Source organism: Anabrus simplex, chromosome 1 (assembly GCF_040414725.1).
Source record: "Anabrus simplex isolate iqAnaSimp1 chromosome 1, ASM4041472v1, whole genome shotgun sequence".
Classification (NCBI taxonomy): domain Eukaryota; kingdom Metazoa; phylum Arthropoda; class Insecta; order Orthoptera; family Tettigoniidae; genus Anabrus; species Anabrus simplex.
In genome coordinates, this window is record NC_090265.1 from 297,080,747 (window position 1) to 297,098,649 (window position 17,903).

Here is a 17,903-nt window from a genome sequence, read left to right on the forward strand (position 1 = left end):
AGTGAATAAATGAGAAAATTCCAGTTTTTAACCACACTCCTGAATTGTTAAGAGAATTAAGTAAGGTAAGGAAAGAATGACTTGCATATTAGACTGGATGTAAGCTGGTATGAATTCGTAAATTTGAAAAGTATAGCGTAGGATAAGGATGTGTGCAATAATCTAGATTACCATTCTTCCATCCGATGACGTAAGTAATAATGTTGCGAACGACGAAACAACATATCGGCCGCACATAACCAGGTTCAGTTCCATAGGCGCTCAAATACAATTTTGAAACAAATCAAATGGAGGACCAGACTGCCCCAAACGAGCAGACACAAACACATCACTCACAAGGTGATTCAAACATTTATTACACATGAATAAAACACTGCATATTTACACATTATGTACAACAAATTCGGAGGTACACCAAAACACGTGTACTGCTGCCGGTCGCCATGTTCAGAGTCTGTGTATAAAACAAAAACGCAGCAGCACATTGCCAACTGTTACAAAATGAAATGCGGCAGACGAGTACCAACACAAAAGCCGCAACATACTCCCCCCTTTGAGGGATCTCAACACTCAAAATCAAAGTCAAGTGTTCATGTTCATCACAGACAAATTAATAAAAAAGTAAACTCAGATACAACATATACAAATATAAAACATCCTTGGGCAATGGACACAATTTCACTATGGCACGGCGCAAAAGACCAGTTTTAGTCTTTACACTGACCACACGAGTAATATTGTCACAACCAGGATGGAGCTCCTGGAATATACCAGTTTTCCAAACCAGAGGAGGAAGGTTATCCTCCCTTAGAAGCACTAAATCTCCCACAGTTGGAGTCCACTTTCCTACAGAAGACCATTTACGTCTTTGTTGAAGTGATTGTATGTATTCTTTTGACCACCTCTGCCAAAAATCGTGATACAGCTGTTGCACCAAATTCCATTTAGTTAGACAGGAGTGGGAGCTGTTGGATATGTCTGGAGAGGGGATAGAGGTCAATCGTCTCCCTACTAGAAAATGTCCAGGTGTCAAATAGCATTGATCATTGGGGTCGTCAGTCATTGAACAGAGAGGTCTCGAGTTCAACACAGACTCAATTTGATACAAAAGAGTACTCAGCTCTTCAAAATTAAGAATGCATTTTCCTAGGGTCCGCTTTAAAAGTGATTTTGTGGACTTTATTCCAGCTTCCCAAAGTCCACTGAAATGAGGACTGGAGGGTGGAATAAACTTCCAATTCACATTCAAATTAGATGAATATTCCTCTATTTCAGTAGAGCTATCCTTAATAAATCTTAATAACTCATTGTTGGCTCCAACAAAATTTGTGCCATTATCACTCAAGATGAGATTTGGAAATCCTCTACGGGCCGTGAATCTTCTAAATGCGGCGAGGAAGTCCTGAGTCGTTAGACTCTTCACCGTTTCAAGGTGTATTGCCTTAGTGACAAGACAAACAAAGAGAGCAATGTACGCTTTAAACTTTATCTTACTCCTCGGGTTATCACCTTTAATGATGATTGGGCCACCATAATCAAGACCAACCTTAACAAAGGGTAATGATGGCTCAACTCTATACGAGGGTAACTGACCCATTATGTGAGTGGTGAGTGGAGGTTTGCTCTTGAAGCACTTGTAGCATGAATGGATCACACCACGAACAACTGTCTTCCCACGTGGAATCCAAAATCTGTTACGCAAGGAAAACAATACAGCCTGAGGGCCGGAATGCAATAGCATGTCATGTTCATGTTTAACAATCAGTTTAGTAACAAAGTGTTTCGGAGGAAGAATGATGGGGTGTTTTTCATTGTATTCCAACTGAGAATTCATGAGTCGACCACCGACTCTCAACAACCCATAATCGTCGAGGAATGGATTCAAAGTTTTCAATGAGCTCGAAGAGGCAACTACATGATTAGACCTCAAGTCATGAAGTTCCTTACCATACTCAATAGCTTGCATCAGACTTATTATTTTCATTTCACTAATCCTCAATTCTTCAGCGGTGAGTGGACCAATGACTCGAGCATCCTTAGTGGAGCGAACATTGGTAATAAATCTCAGAACATAGCTATAAACTCGCTTAAGTTTGAGAAAGGACGAAAACTTCTCTAACTCAGGTGGGTGCATATTAACTAGCAAGACTCTCAAAGAGGGTTTCGATTCTGCATTCACAGCAGATGGTGTATTACTGGCAACAAAATCAGGGTACACCGGGAATAATTCGCGCAACCAGGAGGGACCATACCACCATACATCAAGAGAAAACATTTGTGAGGGTAAAACACCTCGAGACAAGTGGTCAGCTGGATTGCTGTGGGTCGGTACGTGTCTCCAGTCTGAGACTGAAGTGAGGGATTGAATTTCAGCAACTCTATTAGCGACAAAGGTTTTCCAACAACTGGCGGGTTTCTGTAACCAACACAGAACTATCGTGCTGTCAGTCCAGCAGTATGTTGAGAAAGGAATGTGCAATTTCAGCGATTCAGTTACCTTACTCATTAGGCGAGAAAGCAATAGAGCAGCACAAAGCTCTAAACGGGCAATAGATTGCTGTTTTAATGGAGCAACTCTCGATTTAGAAGTCAACAGGATCACTGATACCTCATCATTATCAGATACTGTCCTAATATACACACAAGCACCATAGGCAGCTTCTGAAGCGTCAGAAAAGCCATGGATTTCAATAACCTTATTCTTAGCAAATGGCATTACATTTCTTTGCACTCTGAGGTCATTAAGCAAGGGGAGCTCACTGTAGATAGCATTCCAGATTTCAATAATTTCAGATGAAGGTTCTAACACATCATCCCAATCAATTTTCAACTGCCAAAGAGACTGCAGGATAAGTTTACACTTAACTACGGCTCATCCTAACAATCCAAGGGGATCAAATATGGAAGCAATGATAGTGAGAATGCTTCTCTTAGTGACTTCCTTAGGTGCTTTCTTCAAGTTTATTTGAAACTGAAACTCATCACATTTAGGATGCCACACGATACCTAATGTTTTAATAGGTTCATCCTTAGTGAGGTTACAAGGTGACAACATTTCTCTATCCTCTACAGGGACATTGGCAAGAGCTTCTGGACAATTTGACGTCCATTTTCTAAGATGAAAATGTGCACTATCAAGCACAGAAGAGATTTCTGATTGAAGCTCCTTAGCTTCTTCAACTGAACTAGTACCTGTCAGCAGGTCGTCAACATAAAAACAAGAGCGAATGATCTCTGATGCAGTGGGGTGAGATTCCTTGTGTTCATCAGCAAGTTGAACTAGACATCTCGTGGCAAGAAAAGGGGCGGAACTTGTACCGTATGTGACAGTAGTAAGACGGTAGTCCTTGATTTCTTCATCAGTAGATTCACGCCACACAATTTTCTGAAGATATCTGTGGTCAGGATGAATTAGCACACATCTATACATCTTAGCAATGTCAGCCGTAAGAGCAACAAAATAGGTTCTGAACCTTAAAACAATGGACAGCAAGTCAGGCTGAATAGTAGGACCAACCATTAACATAGAATTCAATGCTATCCCATTTGATGATTCACAACTTCCATCAAAAACAACTCTCAACTTGGTTGTAGTGCTAGAATCCTTGAGCACACAATGATGGGGCAAGTAAAAGCTTACAGAGTTAGAGGTCTCTGGAGGAGCAATTTCCATGTGACCCATTTCACTGTATTCACGCATGAAATCTACATACTTCCCTTTCAAGTCTGGAAGCTTAGCAAATTTATTTTCCATCTGTTTGAGCCTTCTAACTGCATTATGCTTAGACTCAGCCACAGGTGGCACTTCCGCACGAATAGGAAGTTTGACAACAAACCTACCAGAATCATCTCTTTGAACACTATTCACAAAGTGTTCTTCACAAGCCCTTTCTTCAGGAGTAAGAACTGGTTGATGAAGTTCTTCAAGCTCCCAGAACCTTTGGAGTTTAGAGTCAATAGAATCAAGTTTCACAAGATTGGCACGACGAGCCTTGGCATTATTCTTAATACACGATTCAGGGAAAGTGCCTGATAGCACCCAACCAAATTCGGTGTCTAATAAGGCGGGATAACCCTTCTTATGCAAAATGTTAGAAGACACAATTTCATAGTAGACATCAGCACATAGCAAAATATCAATAGTAGAGGGCTGATTAAATGTCCTATCACTCAAAATAATATCATCAGGAATAACCCAATTGGAACAATCAATTTCCTGCGCAGGGAGTGGACTTGTGATTGTGTTCACGACTGCACAGTTCAACTTCAATGTATAATCTGATACATTTGAGAACAAAACAAGGTTACATGTGGAACTTACAGGAGACACATTCGAATTGCCTATACCAACAATAGGTAGACGACAAGACCTAGTACGGATACCAAGCTTCTTGACAAGATCAGAAGTCACAAAGGATAATTGACTCGCAGAGTCTAACAAAGCTTTAACTAGTATAATCTCTCCTGAGCAATTTTTTATTCCTACACACGCTGTGCTCAGCAAAACATTAGAACCTAGTCCTGAAACAACCTTCATGGCAGTGGGTGAAACAATTGCAGAACTTGTAGTATTCATATTATTGTTATTATTGGGACTTGATTGTTCCTTGTGAACCAATAAGTTGTGGGGCCCATTACACTGGGAGCATTTGTTTTGCTTACAATGTTTAGAAACATGAGAAGCGGAAAAACAGAGATAACAAAGTTTATTTTCCCTCACAAACTTGCGACGGTGATCAATGTTTGCATGTTTGAACTTTCTACAATCAGAAATGCTGTGATTATCAAGTTTGCAAAACCTACAATTCAAGGAAGTGCTATTGTTGGCAATGTGAAGGGCTTTTAGGTTGGATTTTAAGTCTCGTTTTTGCTCAATAACATGTTTCTTGCATTCTGTTAGCTCTAATGTTTGACATTTTCTTTCCAAGAAATCAATTAAATTATTTAGTGTGGGAATATCAGTAGAGGCAAATTTGTTTTCCCATTCACTTCTATGGTTGGACTTGATCTTACTTAGAATCAATTCCTGTAGCAAAATTTCATGTAGTGGAACCTGACCCTCTAAATTGTCAACAGCACTAAGATTAGATTTTACTTGGTTTATCAATTTGCGATATTCAACGGAAGATCCACTAGTACAATTATGGAGATTGAGCAAATGTTTTACATGCTGTGAAACAATCAAGCGTTTGTTATTGTACCTTTCATCAACTAAATTCCAAGCAACAGTGAAATTATCAGCACATATGGATAGGTTATCTAACAAATCCCTGGGTTCGCCTTGAAGAGACGACAATAGGTAGTGTAGTCTTTGCACATTGTCAATGCGGGTATTGTTAATAACCAAGCTTTGAAAGGTGTTCCTGAAACTCAAATATTTTGTCAAATCTCCTTTAAAAACAGGCAATTCAATGGGCGGGAGCTTCAAGCTACTGTTGGACCGAGTAGAGTTATCAGAAATAATGGATGCATTGCTTGGACTTGTGGGTCTCTCAAATGAGCAAAGCAATTCTTGAATCCTAGCAACTATTGCATGATATCTGTTTTCAAATTCATCATGCTCTCCAAAGTGAGTTTCGCTAGATTTTGAGTCTAATTCACATTCTAGATACTCCCTAACCATGCTGAATTCCTTCCAAATTTCTGTCAGCCTATTTTGCCTAGAAATTAGTTCGTGATGGTTGATGTTATCTTGCTTTAAGTAATTTTCAAGGTGAGTTAATGACCTTTTAAGTAGACCACGTTTTTGAACAGCCTTTGCTTCGGATTCAAACACCATGATGAATACCGGTAGTTCAGGTAATCAATTATTGACAAAATAATAATAGAAATCAATCCTACAACTATGGTGACTATACAAACAATAAGCCCTAAAATCAGTGCACTGCATTCATTTGCATTGTTAGAATGAGTGACAGTCTTTGAATGGAACCAACAATGTAGGTAGATGCACAAAAGCATGAAATAACGTATAATAAACCATGTACGTTCTAAAATATACAAAATACACAAAGCGGCCCAACAAATTATTAGCACGAAATCGTATAATGCCCATGAGAAGTCAAGACAAATCTGTTATTCTATACACGGAAAGTGCTAGCAGTAGGGTTAGGATATCAGGCAGGATGTCCACCCTAGTCAAGATAGGAACAATAAAGACAAATGGAACAGACTTACAGTACATGGCGGTGCTGTATCATCAATCATCACTACCACTGGAAACACTCCTTGGCTGGAATCACATGCCCAAAGTGACTGGAAAGTCCAAAGGATGACGTCTGCGATGTAATGTTCACTGGAGTCCAAATTCCAAGTAGCATTTAACATCTCGAACATCAGGGTATCAGATAAAGGCTGGCGTAAACAGCTCACAAGAACAACTGCAATAAATAGCACGTGGTAACTTCCACAGATTGTTAACGTGCGATATCAAAACAGTTCCAAAACAATGTAGACTTCGTTGAAATCTCAATATGACGAATTCAAACATTCGAAGTAATTAGCATTAAGCACGACATCCTGGTGCTTTTATACAATAACTGTTCACGATGCTTTTCGCGCCAAGCTCGTTGCTATGTTCAAACGGCGATTGCAGGCAGCAATTCATGACGATAACAATTTTTTAGGTGACTAGCACAATGTTCAAAGTTCACAATGATTCTCATCGCGGCCCGGAAGGACCAAAATTTTATGTTCCGAACGACGAAACAACATATCGGCCGCACATAACCAGGTTCAGTTCCATAGGAGCTCAAATACAATTTTGAAACAAATCAAATGGAGGACCAGACTGCCCCAAACGAGCAGACACAAACACATCACTCACAAGGTGATTCAAACATTTATTACACATGAATAAAACACTGCATATTTACACATTATGTACAACAAATTCGGAGGTACACCAAAACACGTGTACTGCTGCGGTCGCCATGTTCAGAGTCTGTGTATAAAACAAAAACGCAGCAGCACATTGCCAACTGTTACAAAATGAAATGCGGCAGACGAGTACCAACACAAAAGCCGCAACAAATAATCTATACTGTTCCTGATTTGGAAGTGATAAAGATTAAAAAGACATAATATTAAATAGTATATTAATGGAATACATGAAAACTGATCTGCATTATTACAGTACATACATTCTTTAGTGCCGATGTCTATTACGTTATGATAGTAAAATAAACAAAGAACGACTCGGTCTCAGAAAACATCATTAATGAGAAATAGTTACATCGTTTATTCACATTCAACAGATTTTGAACGGCTGTACCCAGGACTTTAAATGTTCCCTTAATAAATGTTCATGTCTCGGTAGTAATTCCAGACGACGGTTAAAAGTGCTCGAGACATTATACACTGACTGACAGAGCAAATGCAACACCAAGAAGGAGTGGTCAGAACTTTATGCCAATTGCAGGGTAGACTGACGTCACTGAGGTATGCTCATGATGTGAAATGCGCCGCTGTGCTGAGCACGTAGCGAACGATAAATGGGACACGGCGTTGGCGAATGGCCCACTTCGTACCGTGATTTCTCAGCCGACAGTCATTGTAGAACGTGTTGTCGTGTGCCACAGGACACGTGTATAGCTAAGAATGCCAGGCCGCCGTCAACGGAGGCATTTCCAGCAGACAGACGACTTTACGAGGCGTATGGTGATCGGGCTGAGAAGGGCAGGTTGGTCGCTTCGTCAAATCGCAGCCGATACCCATAGGGATGTGTCCACGGTGCAGCGCCTGTGGCGAAGATGGTTGGCGCAGGGACATGTGGCACGTGCGAGGGGTCCAGGCACAGCCCGAGTGACGTCAGCACGCGAGGATCGGCGCATCCGCCGCCAAGCGGTGGCAGCCCCGCACGCCACGTCAACCGCCATTCTTCAGCATGTGCAAGACACCCTGGCTGTTCCAATATCGACCAGAACAATTTCCCGTCGATTGGTTGAAGGAGGCCTGCACTCCCGGCGTCCGCTCAGAAGACTACCATTGACTCCACAGCATAGACGTGCACGCCTGGCATGGTGCCGGGCTAGAGCGACTTGGATGAGGGAATGGCGGAACGTCGTGTTCTCCGATGAGTCACGCTTCTGTTCTGTCAGTGATAGTCACCGCAGACGAGTGTGGCGTCGGCGTGGAGAAAGGTCAAATCCGGCAGTAACTGTGGAGCGCCCTACCGCTAGACAACGCGGCATCATGGTTTGGGGCGCTATTGCGTATGATTCCACGTCACCTCTAGTGCCTATTCAAGGCACGTTAAATGCCCACCGCTACGTGCAGCATGTGCTGCGGCCGGTGGCACTCCCGTACCTTCAGGGGCTGCCCAATGCTCTGTTTCAGCAGGATAATGCCCGCCCACACACTGCTCGCATCTCCCAACAGGCTCTACGAGGTGTACAGATGCTTCCGTGGCCAGCGTACTCTCCGGATCTCTCACCAATCGAACACGTGTGGGATCTCATTGGACGCCGTTTGCAAACTCTGCCCCAGCCTCGTACGGACGACCAACTGTGGCAAATGGTTGACAGAGAATGGAGAACCATCCCTCAGGACACCATCCGCACTCTCATTGACTCTGTACCTCGACGTGTTTCAGCGTGCATCGCCGCTCGCGGTGGTCCTACATCCTACTGAGTCGATGGCGTGCGCATTGTGTAACCTGCATATCGGTTTGAAATAAACATCAATTATTCGTCCGTGCCGTCTTTGTTTTTTCCCCAACATTCATCCCTTTCGAACCACTCCTTCTTGGTGTTGCATTTGCTCTGTTAGTCAGTGTATGTTGTTTTCGTCTCTCTGTAGTCTTTAGTTCCTGAATACAGCTTTTAAAAAGTGTTAAAAACCATTAATTATTTTCGACTTTGAACAATAGTGAAGTAGTGACCTATGTCGAGTTATGTAAATATTAATTTGAAATGGATTTTTTTCATGGCGTGAACTATGAGTTAACGAAATTTCGTATTATTTTTAGGTATTTGGCTCCTAGGGAAATTCCGCTATCATTGCTGAATACAAATTGAATAATACAATAACATGACTCCTTGAGTCTTCCTAATATAGCAACGTAAATGCACATCTATGCAATTACTTGACAATACTAACACCCTAACTAAATCCATGGCACTACAGTGGTGAAAGGGCCTTGGCCTACCAAGCGATCGCTGCTCAGCCCGAAGACCTGCAGATTACGAGGTGTCGTGTTGTCAGCACGACGAATCCTCTCGGCCGTTCTTCGTGGCTTTCTAGACCGGGGCCGCTATCTAATCTTCAGACAGCCCCTCAGTTCTAATCACGTAGGCTGAGTGGACATCGAATCAGCCCTCAAATCCAGGTAAAAATCCCTGACCTGGCCGGAATCTAACCCGGGTCCTCCAGGTTAGAGGCATGAACGCTACCCGTACACCATGGGGCCATCACTTAACTATACTGCAAAATAAATTGATGTTTAAACAACGAAAATGAATTTGTAAATCAAAGTGAGTGTTTGCTTTGTGATCGTAATCCACAAAATGTACAATTTCCTTTGCGTGGAATTCAAACCTCATGGCCATGTCGTTTTTAATTGCATAATCTTCAATGATATTGTCCAAATTCGAACTACGGATGTCTAAATGGTATGTGCTAGGGACTGTTCTACTGAACCATCTTGCCTTGTATCAACATTTCATTATACATCGAACAGTCTACTTTGTCAAATGTTTAGATGCAGTATCTCGCATTAACATAAAAAGGAAAATCAACATACCATGAATAGTTTCTAACAATATCGTCGCTTCACCGGTAAAAGGTTGTAATCCACAAAGCTCTTCCTATCGATTATTCTCCTTAAGACTGGTCACGCCTCCCAGCCACATATGGTTATGCAGTCCTTCAGAACAAATTTTGTAGTGTTCATTTTCCTATGCCCATGTGTAAAGGAAAATTAACCTTACTGTACCGTACTATACGAATGTATGCTTGCATTACGTATTTACGCACTCCTAGTGTATAATGCACGTTAGGTTCAATTTCGGTTACTCGTCGGCATAGGAAAACGAACAAAACGGACGTTGTTCTGATGGGCTGCATATCCATACATGGTTGGGAGGCGTGACCAGTCTTAAGGAGAATAATCGATAGGAAGAGCTTTGTGGATTACAACCTTTTACCTGTGAAGCGACGATATGTTATATGGAACAATGAAAATATTAACGTAGACTTGCTTTACTATGAATTCTACATTAGGGATTAGAACACAACGAAAATAATATCAACAAATCATTTGATATATCGCTACTTGAATTTCACGACAGAACGATGTGGGAAGTGAAAAATGATCGTTAAGTTTTCCGAGTGAAAACCCTCGAATTAGTGGACACTATCAGACGTCATTTTAGTTATCCGAAGGATAAACAGAAGTACCTGACGCAACTGTGGAAGTGTTATCATTCGGAAAACAGCCTTTAATAGGGAATCAAATCAGTGACGTGAAATTCCTGAAGGCATTGAACGATAGCACACGACAACGAGCTTAGCCCAATAAGGCAACGTAACGCGCTACACTCATAATCTATAACATATATCGATGCTAATGCGAGTGTGAAGTCTCCATCTATTAACCCGCAGGTACTCGCATGATGAGTGCCTTGGTCACCTCCGTGTTATATTGCTTGTTGTTGGAATGTTGCATCACCTCTACTTTCGAAGCGCAACATACATTTCAAACAGATTGTTAGGAATGGGAGGCGCGCAGTGCAAGTTTGCTGGACGGTGCGCTCAGTAGCGAGTAACAGTGCTACTCACATTTCGCGCATAGCAGAAGCTTTGTCTTTTGCTTCCAATTAATGCGGAATGTTTATATTGTGACTGTTGTTAGTTAGTTATAATGACATCCACTGATCAGATACTTTCGTTCTTGGGTGAAACGATGGAGAAAGTGGACTTGAACACCGAAAGTGATGATAGTGAAACATATGGTGTTTAAGAAAGTGATCATAACTTTGAAACGATCTGCAAGTTCTGAGGAAAAAGAGACACTTTCATTGACTGAAGGCTGCATACAAATCGTTCTACGAAAGAATAGAATTACCTTGCTCCTTGCTTCCACTACAAATGTTTGAAACCGGAAATAAAATATGCAGACAGGGTTCCAGGAATGATGCTGAAAGCAACACAAGTGATGGCTGACTGTGTGAAATGTTCGTTTCTTATTATGCTAGATTTATATGTTCTCAATATTTAGTTCATACTCTTCCTGTTTCAAATATGTTTAAATTAAAGCATTCGTGTTCCTAAATAAATTGTTTGTCTACCCCTTAGTCCGGTTTGTGGATACGGGATCGGGGATAAGGCGAGATGAATACATATCACATGTTTTACGGCTAGATGCCCTTCCCCAAATTCCAATCTGAGTTGCAGAGCTAATGAAGATAAACTGAATGATTGTGAATGAAATAGGGTAAGTAGGGGGAAGGAATCGGCTGTTGCCTATGAATAGGAACGGTCGCGGCATTTGCCTGCAAGTGTAAACGGGAAAACCATTCTCAGGACAGTCGACGGTGGGGATCGAACCTACGCATCTCCCGAATACAGAGCTTGGCTTGATAGCCAAAGCGCGGCTACTCCACTCGCTCATATTCCTAAATAACTATCTCATATTGACGTACAAAATATACCTCTAATGGGCATATTTTGGAAACATGAAGGTGAGGCTGAAAGGTCTTCATTGGCGTAATCACATAAATGGGATTGAAAATAAAGGGTACAGATCTCTGCACATGGTTATGAGGGTGTTTGACGGTTATAGTAAGGATGTAAAGAAGATGGCATATAAGTCTCTGGTAAGACCCAAAACAGAGTATGGCTCCAGTGTATGGGACCCGCACCAGGATTAGTTGGTTCGAGAACTGGAAAAAAATCCAAAGAAACGCAGCTCGATTTGTTCTGGGTGATTTCTGACAAAAGAGTAGTGTTACACAAATATTGCAAAGTTTGGGCTAGGAAGACTTGAAATAAAGGAGACGAGCTGCTCGACTAAGTGGTATGTTCCGAACTGTCAGTGAAGAGATGGCGTAGAACGACATTAGTAACGAATACGTTTGAGTTGTGTCTTTAAAAGTAGGAAAGGTAACAATATGAAGATAAATTTGGAATTCAAGAGGGCAAATTGGGGCAAATATTCGTTTACAGGAAGGGCAGTTGGAGATTGGAATAATTTACCAAGGGAAATGTTCAATAAATTTCCAAATTTTTTGCAATCATTTAAAAAAAGGCTAGGAAAACAAAAGATGGGGAATCTGTCACCTGGGCGACTGCCCCAAACTTTATGATACTACTCTTTTGTCGTAAATCACCCAGAACAAATCGAGCTGCTTTTCTTAGGATTTTTTTTCATTTCTCTTATCAATTAATCCCAGTGGGGTTTTCTGTACTTTACATTAACATCACAGCGACTTCCTTGTAAGTTACTTTGTGATCGTTCAAGAAGTAGGACGTGGTGGAAGATGGTATTTATCAATGCCGAGAAAGCAGACATGTTAGTGGTGTATGGCGAATGCTGATCGTTCTCTGGCTCTGTAGGCGGAACTATATCCTATATTTGCAAACCTCTCCAACCAATTACATGAAACTGTAAAACGCAACAGAAACGACTGATTGGAGAAGAAGGTTAAATTAATATCTGAGCTGTTGTTGCTGTAGATACGCAATCGCGCCAGGAAGTGGCATGAGTCAGGCAAGTGTACTATGCGTTCTCCAGCGTCGCAAGTTTCGACCGTATCATGTGTCGCTCAATTAAGAACTACATGGAAACGGTTTTGAGCATCGTTTCAACTTTTATACATGTGTATTAAGATAACGTATACCAGATTTATCATGTATCTTATTTAGTGATGAAGCAACATTTACAAATCGTAGCCAATTGAACCTCATAAACATGCACTATTTGTCCGTAAATAATACTCATTGCAATCGTCTGGCGGAACATCAGCGCCCATGGATTTTAAATGTGTGGTCAATTATTTCACAGAACGAACACTAGATTCTCAAATACATCTCGACCGCCTAGCAGACCATCTTCCACAGATATAAGACGCTCCGCTGCATACTACGAGGAACATTGATCAGAATAATGGCTGTCCAACGCATTGTTTCTAAATCGTTGGATTGGACAAAGTGGATCTATACGTTGGCTGGCCCTTTTCTCTAGAGAAAGCTAAAAGACACTGTTTACAAGGACATATCGACTACACCAGATGATATGAAACGAGGGGCCGACGACCTAGATGTTAGTCTCCTTTAAACAAGCAACAGCAGCAGAGCAAGCAGATAAGAAACGATGTGTTACTGCTGTCTGCACTGATATTTCTGATGAAATGCTGGAACGTGTGCATCAATCTTTACATAACAAACTTGTATTGAAGCTGGTGGTTGTCATCTTGAACAGAAACGTTGATGGCCAATCCTATTTCTTCTTATTATTCTTCTTACCTTCTCCTTCAGAATTCAAATAATTTGTTTATTCGCCTTTATATACAAGTTAGTGCTGATAGATGGAGCAGACCACTACCGGTATTTGCAATGTTCAAACTACCAGCTCATAAGCTACATGTACTAGAATCCTGAAAAAATACCACTGACCTTCCAATTTACCCTAGATTTTTTTAATGTCAATAGTCATTGTTCCGTTCGAAAACAATGTAAATTTCTAAAATAAATACACATTGTAATAATCATTAAAATCTTATAGGGCTACAATTATGAGCCTTTGATTACACTTCATTTCTGTGATAACATCCCATAATTAGCATATTCCATTTCAGAAATATTTGGGGTACAAGTTTACTGCGATTCACTCTGTATAATGTCTGAAAAAGAAGCATTTCATTCATATAGCATATTCGCAATCTATGCTGTGTACCACCAGAGCTTTGTATTTTTATAAACGTCATATTCATTAAGTATAATATTGAAGTAATAACTATGACTTTGAAATGTTTTACAGCGCTTTTTATTCAATCCTTACACTTTGTGTTCGTTCCTTGTTGAGATAGATATAAATTTTAAATTCTCAATGTTTCTGGAAAGAAAAAAGTACGAATAGTAAGGTATTGTCCCACATTTTCCCTATTTTTAAAATGGAAAACCATAAAAATATATGCATAGGGTGGTGCTGAAAACCATCATCCACCGAATTCAATCATGCAGGTACTGTGCTGTGCAGAAAACTCGCTCGCCGTTCCCATTTGACATTCGACTTTCTAGGAAACTGCAATCCTGTGACGATTTCAGTAGTCCCCCTCCCTTGACGTATACGGTCCTAACAGATTTTAACATTTTACCTCTAAAGAAAAAATTTATATCATCCTGTGAAATAAAAAGAAAGAAAGTATTCGTTTTACAGTATTTCGAAGGGAGACAAAGAAAGAAAGTGAGGGAAGCAGTTGTAAGACTATTCCCGACATTAGTTGACGTAACTTGTTGTGAACTGTTGTAAAATTTCACAGAGTAAATTATTGCGACGGGAAATATATAACTAAATGAGGCCACAGCAGTAGTTGCAAATACACTGACTGACAGAGCAAATGCAGCACCAAGAAGGAGTGGTTCGAAAGGGATGAAAGTTGGGGAAAAAACAGAGACGGCACGGACGAATAATTGATGTTTATTTCAAACCGATATGCAGGTTACACAATGCGCACGGCATCGACTCAGTAGGATGTAGGACCATCGCGAGCGGCGATGCACGCAGAAACACGTCGAGGTACAGATTCAATAAGAGTGGGGATGGTGTCCTGAAGGATGGTTCTCCATTCTCTGTCAACCATTTGCCACAGTTGGTCGTCCGTACGAGGCTGGGGCAGAGTTTGCAAACGGCGTCCAATGAGATCCCACACGTGTTCGATTGGTGAGAGATCCGGAGAGTACGCTGGCCACGGAAGCATCTGTACACCTCGTAGAGCCTGTTGGGAGATGCGAGCAGTGTGTGGGCGGGCATTATCCTGCTGAAACAGAGCATTGGGCAGCCCCTGAAGGTACGGGAGTGCCACCGGCCGCAGCACATGCTGCACGTAGCGGTGGGCTTTTAACGTGCCTTGAATATGCACTAGAGGTGACGTGGAATCATACGCAATAGCGCCCCAAACCATGATGCCGCGTTGTCTAGCGGTAGGGCGCTCCACAGTTACTGCCGGATTTGACCTTTCTCCACGCCGACGCCACACTCGTCTGCGGTGACTATCACTGACAGAACAGAAGCGTGACTCATCGGAGAACACGACGTTCCGCCATTCCCTCATCCAAGTCGCTCTAGCCCGGCACCATGCCAGGCGTGCACGTCTATGCTGTGGAGTCAATGGTAGTCTTCTGAGCGGACGCCGGGAGTGCAGGCCTCCTTCAACCAATCGACGGGAAGTTGTTCTGGTCGATATTGGACCAGCCAGGGTGTCTTGCACATGCTGAAGAATGGCGGTTGACGTGGCGTGCGGAGCTGCCACCGCTTGGCGGCGGATGCGCCGATCCTCGCGTGCTGACGTCACTCGGGCTGCGCCTGGACCCCTCGCACGTGCCACATGTCCCTGCGCCAACCATCTTCGCCACAGGCGCTGCACCGTGGACACATCCCTATGGGTATCGGCTGCGATCTGACGAAGCGACCAACCTGCCCTTCTCAGCCCGATCACCATACCCCACGTAAAGTCGTCTGTCTGCTGGAAATGCCTCCGTTGACGGCGGCCTGGCATTCTTAGCTATACACGTATCCTGTGGCACACGACAACACGTTCTACAATGACTGTCGGCTGAGAAATCACGGTACGAAGTGGGCCATTCGCCAACGCCGTGTCCCATTTATCGTTCGCTACGTGCGCAGCACAGCGGCGCATTTCACATCATGAGCATACCTCAGTGACGTCAGTCTACCCTGCAATTGGCATAAAGTTCTGACCACTCCTTCTTGGTGTTGCATTTGCTCTGTCAGTCAGTGTATATGATTGTGGTGACATTTAGTAAATTTACAGTGGCTTGCAGATACTCTGAAAGGCATAACGGTCTATAAAGATGATATACAGGGTGTTAGGTGTATACGTGCAGATATTTATTGTAGCAATAGAGAACGATGTGACGAACCACTATATATCAAACTTTTAGTAATCCTCGGAAGTTATTTTCGAGAGCAAAGGGGTACGATGTTTTTAGAATAGGTAGTATGCCTTGTTCTTGTGAATGAATAGCTTTCCTTTGATAACAGGCAAGTCACGCGCCATCCCTGCCAAACTGGTTTCTGTTCTGTTTATGTTTAAGAGCCAATCTACTACTGTGACAGCTGAGCGCTCCCTATTCAATGCCACGAGATGTTACGTAATATACTTGCCAAACTGGTTTTATGTTTACGAGCAACTGACCTACGGTAACAGCTGAAGGCTACCAGTCTACAACATGTTACGTTACATTATCGCCAGACTGGTTTGTTGTTGTTAGTATTTAGTTTTCGTCTTAGGGGTTTCAGACAACACTAGTTATCGGTTTCGGACCCTGGAGATGTATTGAATTCTCAGCGTTAATACTGGTTCATTTGCTGTTACGTCCTTTAGGGGATAGGGATATCTGTGGTCGTCAGCCCTGTGATCTAGTGAGTATGGAAATGACCTGAAAACCTGTGTCGGTGCGCGACCTGTACGAGCGTGTGATATAATTATTGGTTGGGATAGGCACGCCGGGACGTGAAATGCGGTACGATCCCCGTTGTGCATTGCGTAAAGGTAGAAGAAGGAAGACAGTTCCTTGCGCCAACGAACAAATGCATGGCATAGGATATCCATATGAGTAGAATCAGAATTGAATTATCGAAGCACATCGAACGTTTTGTTTCAAACGAAAAATGGACATATTATACAACTAAGTAAATTAAACGTACCTACATTTCGTGCTTCCTGCCTGGTTGAGTGGCTAAAACGGTTGAGGTGCCAGCCTTTTGACTCCAACTTCGCATGTTCGAACCTGGCCCCGTGCAGTGGTATTTGAAGGTGCTCAAATACGTCAGCCTCGTGTCGGTATATTTACTGGTACACCGAGCTCGATAGCTGCAGTCGCTTAAGTGCTACCAGTATCCAGTATTCGGGAGATAGTGGGTTCGTACCCCACTGTCGGTAGCCCTGAAGATAGTTTTCCGTGGTTTCCCATTTTCACACGAGGCAAATGCTGGGGCTGTACCTTAATTAAGGCTATGGTTGCTTCCTTCCCACTCCTAACCCTTACCTGCCCCGTCATCGCTATAATACCTATCTGTGTCGGTGCGACGTAAAGCAACTTGTCATTCGAGCCAAGACACCACTGTGGTTCAGAATATCCTCTGGTGCTTAAACATACGTTCACGGAGGTCATCCGAAGTGGTTACCTCAGTTCGGTATACTTTGTTTCTCATGTCCCCCCAGGCATAACAATCCACTGGAATAAGGGCTGGCCAATTGATAGTTCCACATCGTCCTGTCTACCGTTGAGGAAATGTCTGCACCATCGTGTAAAATCCACGTGGTTCGGCGTAGTCGAAGCGACACGTCCTCTGAAAGCTCCAGTAACGTACTGTATCTACTGTACAGGAGCAAGATAACATTAATAAAAAGATGTAACCGACCTCCAACTACACCCATCCTGATATTAATTAGAACCGGTGCTGGAAACTGCCTTGTCCTATTGAATGGGGATATTCCACAGCTCATGAGTGGGATATAGTGGGTTCCAACCCCTCTGTCGGCAGCCCTAAAGGTGGTTTACCGTGGTTTTCCATGTTCACACCAGGCAAATGCTGGGGCTGTAACGTCATGAATGCCACGATCACTTCCTTTCCGATACTAGCCCTTTCCCGTCCCATCGTCACCATAAGGAAAGCTACACCGATCAAATTTATGCAAGTAAGGTGATTGGTACCGGTC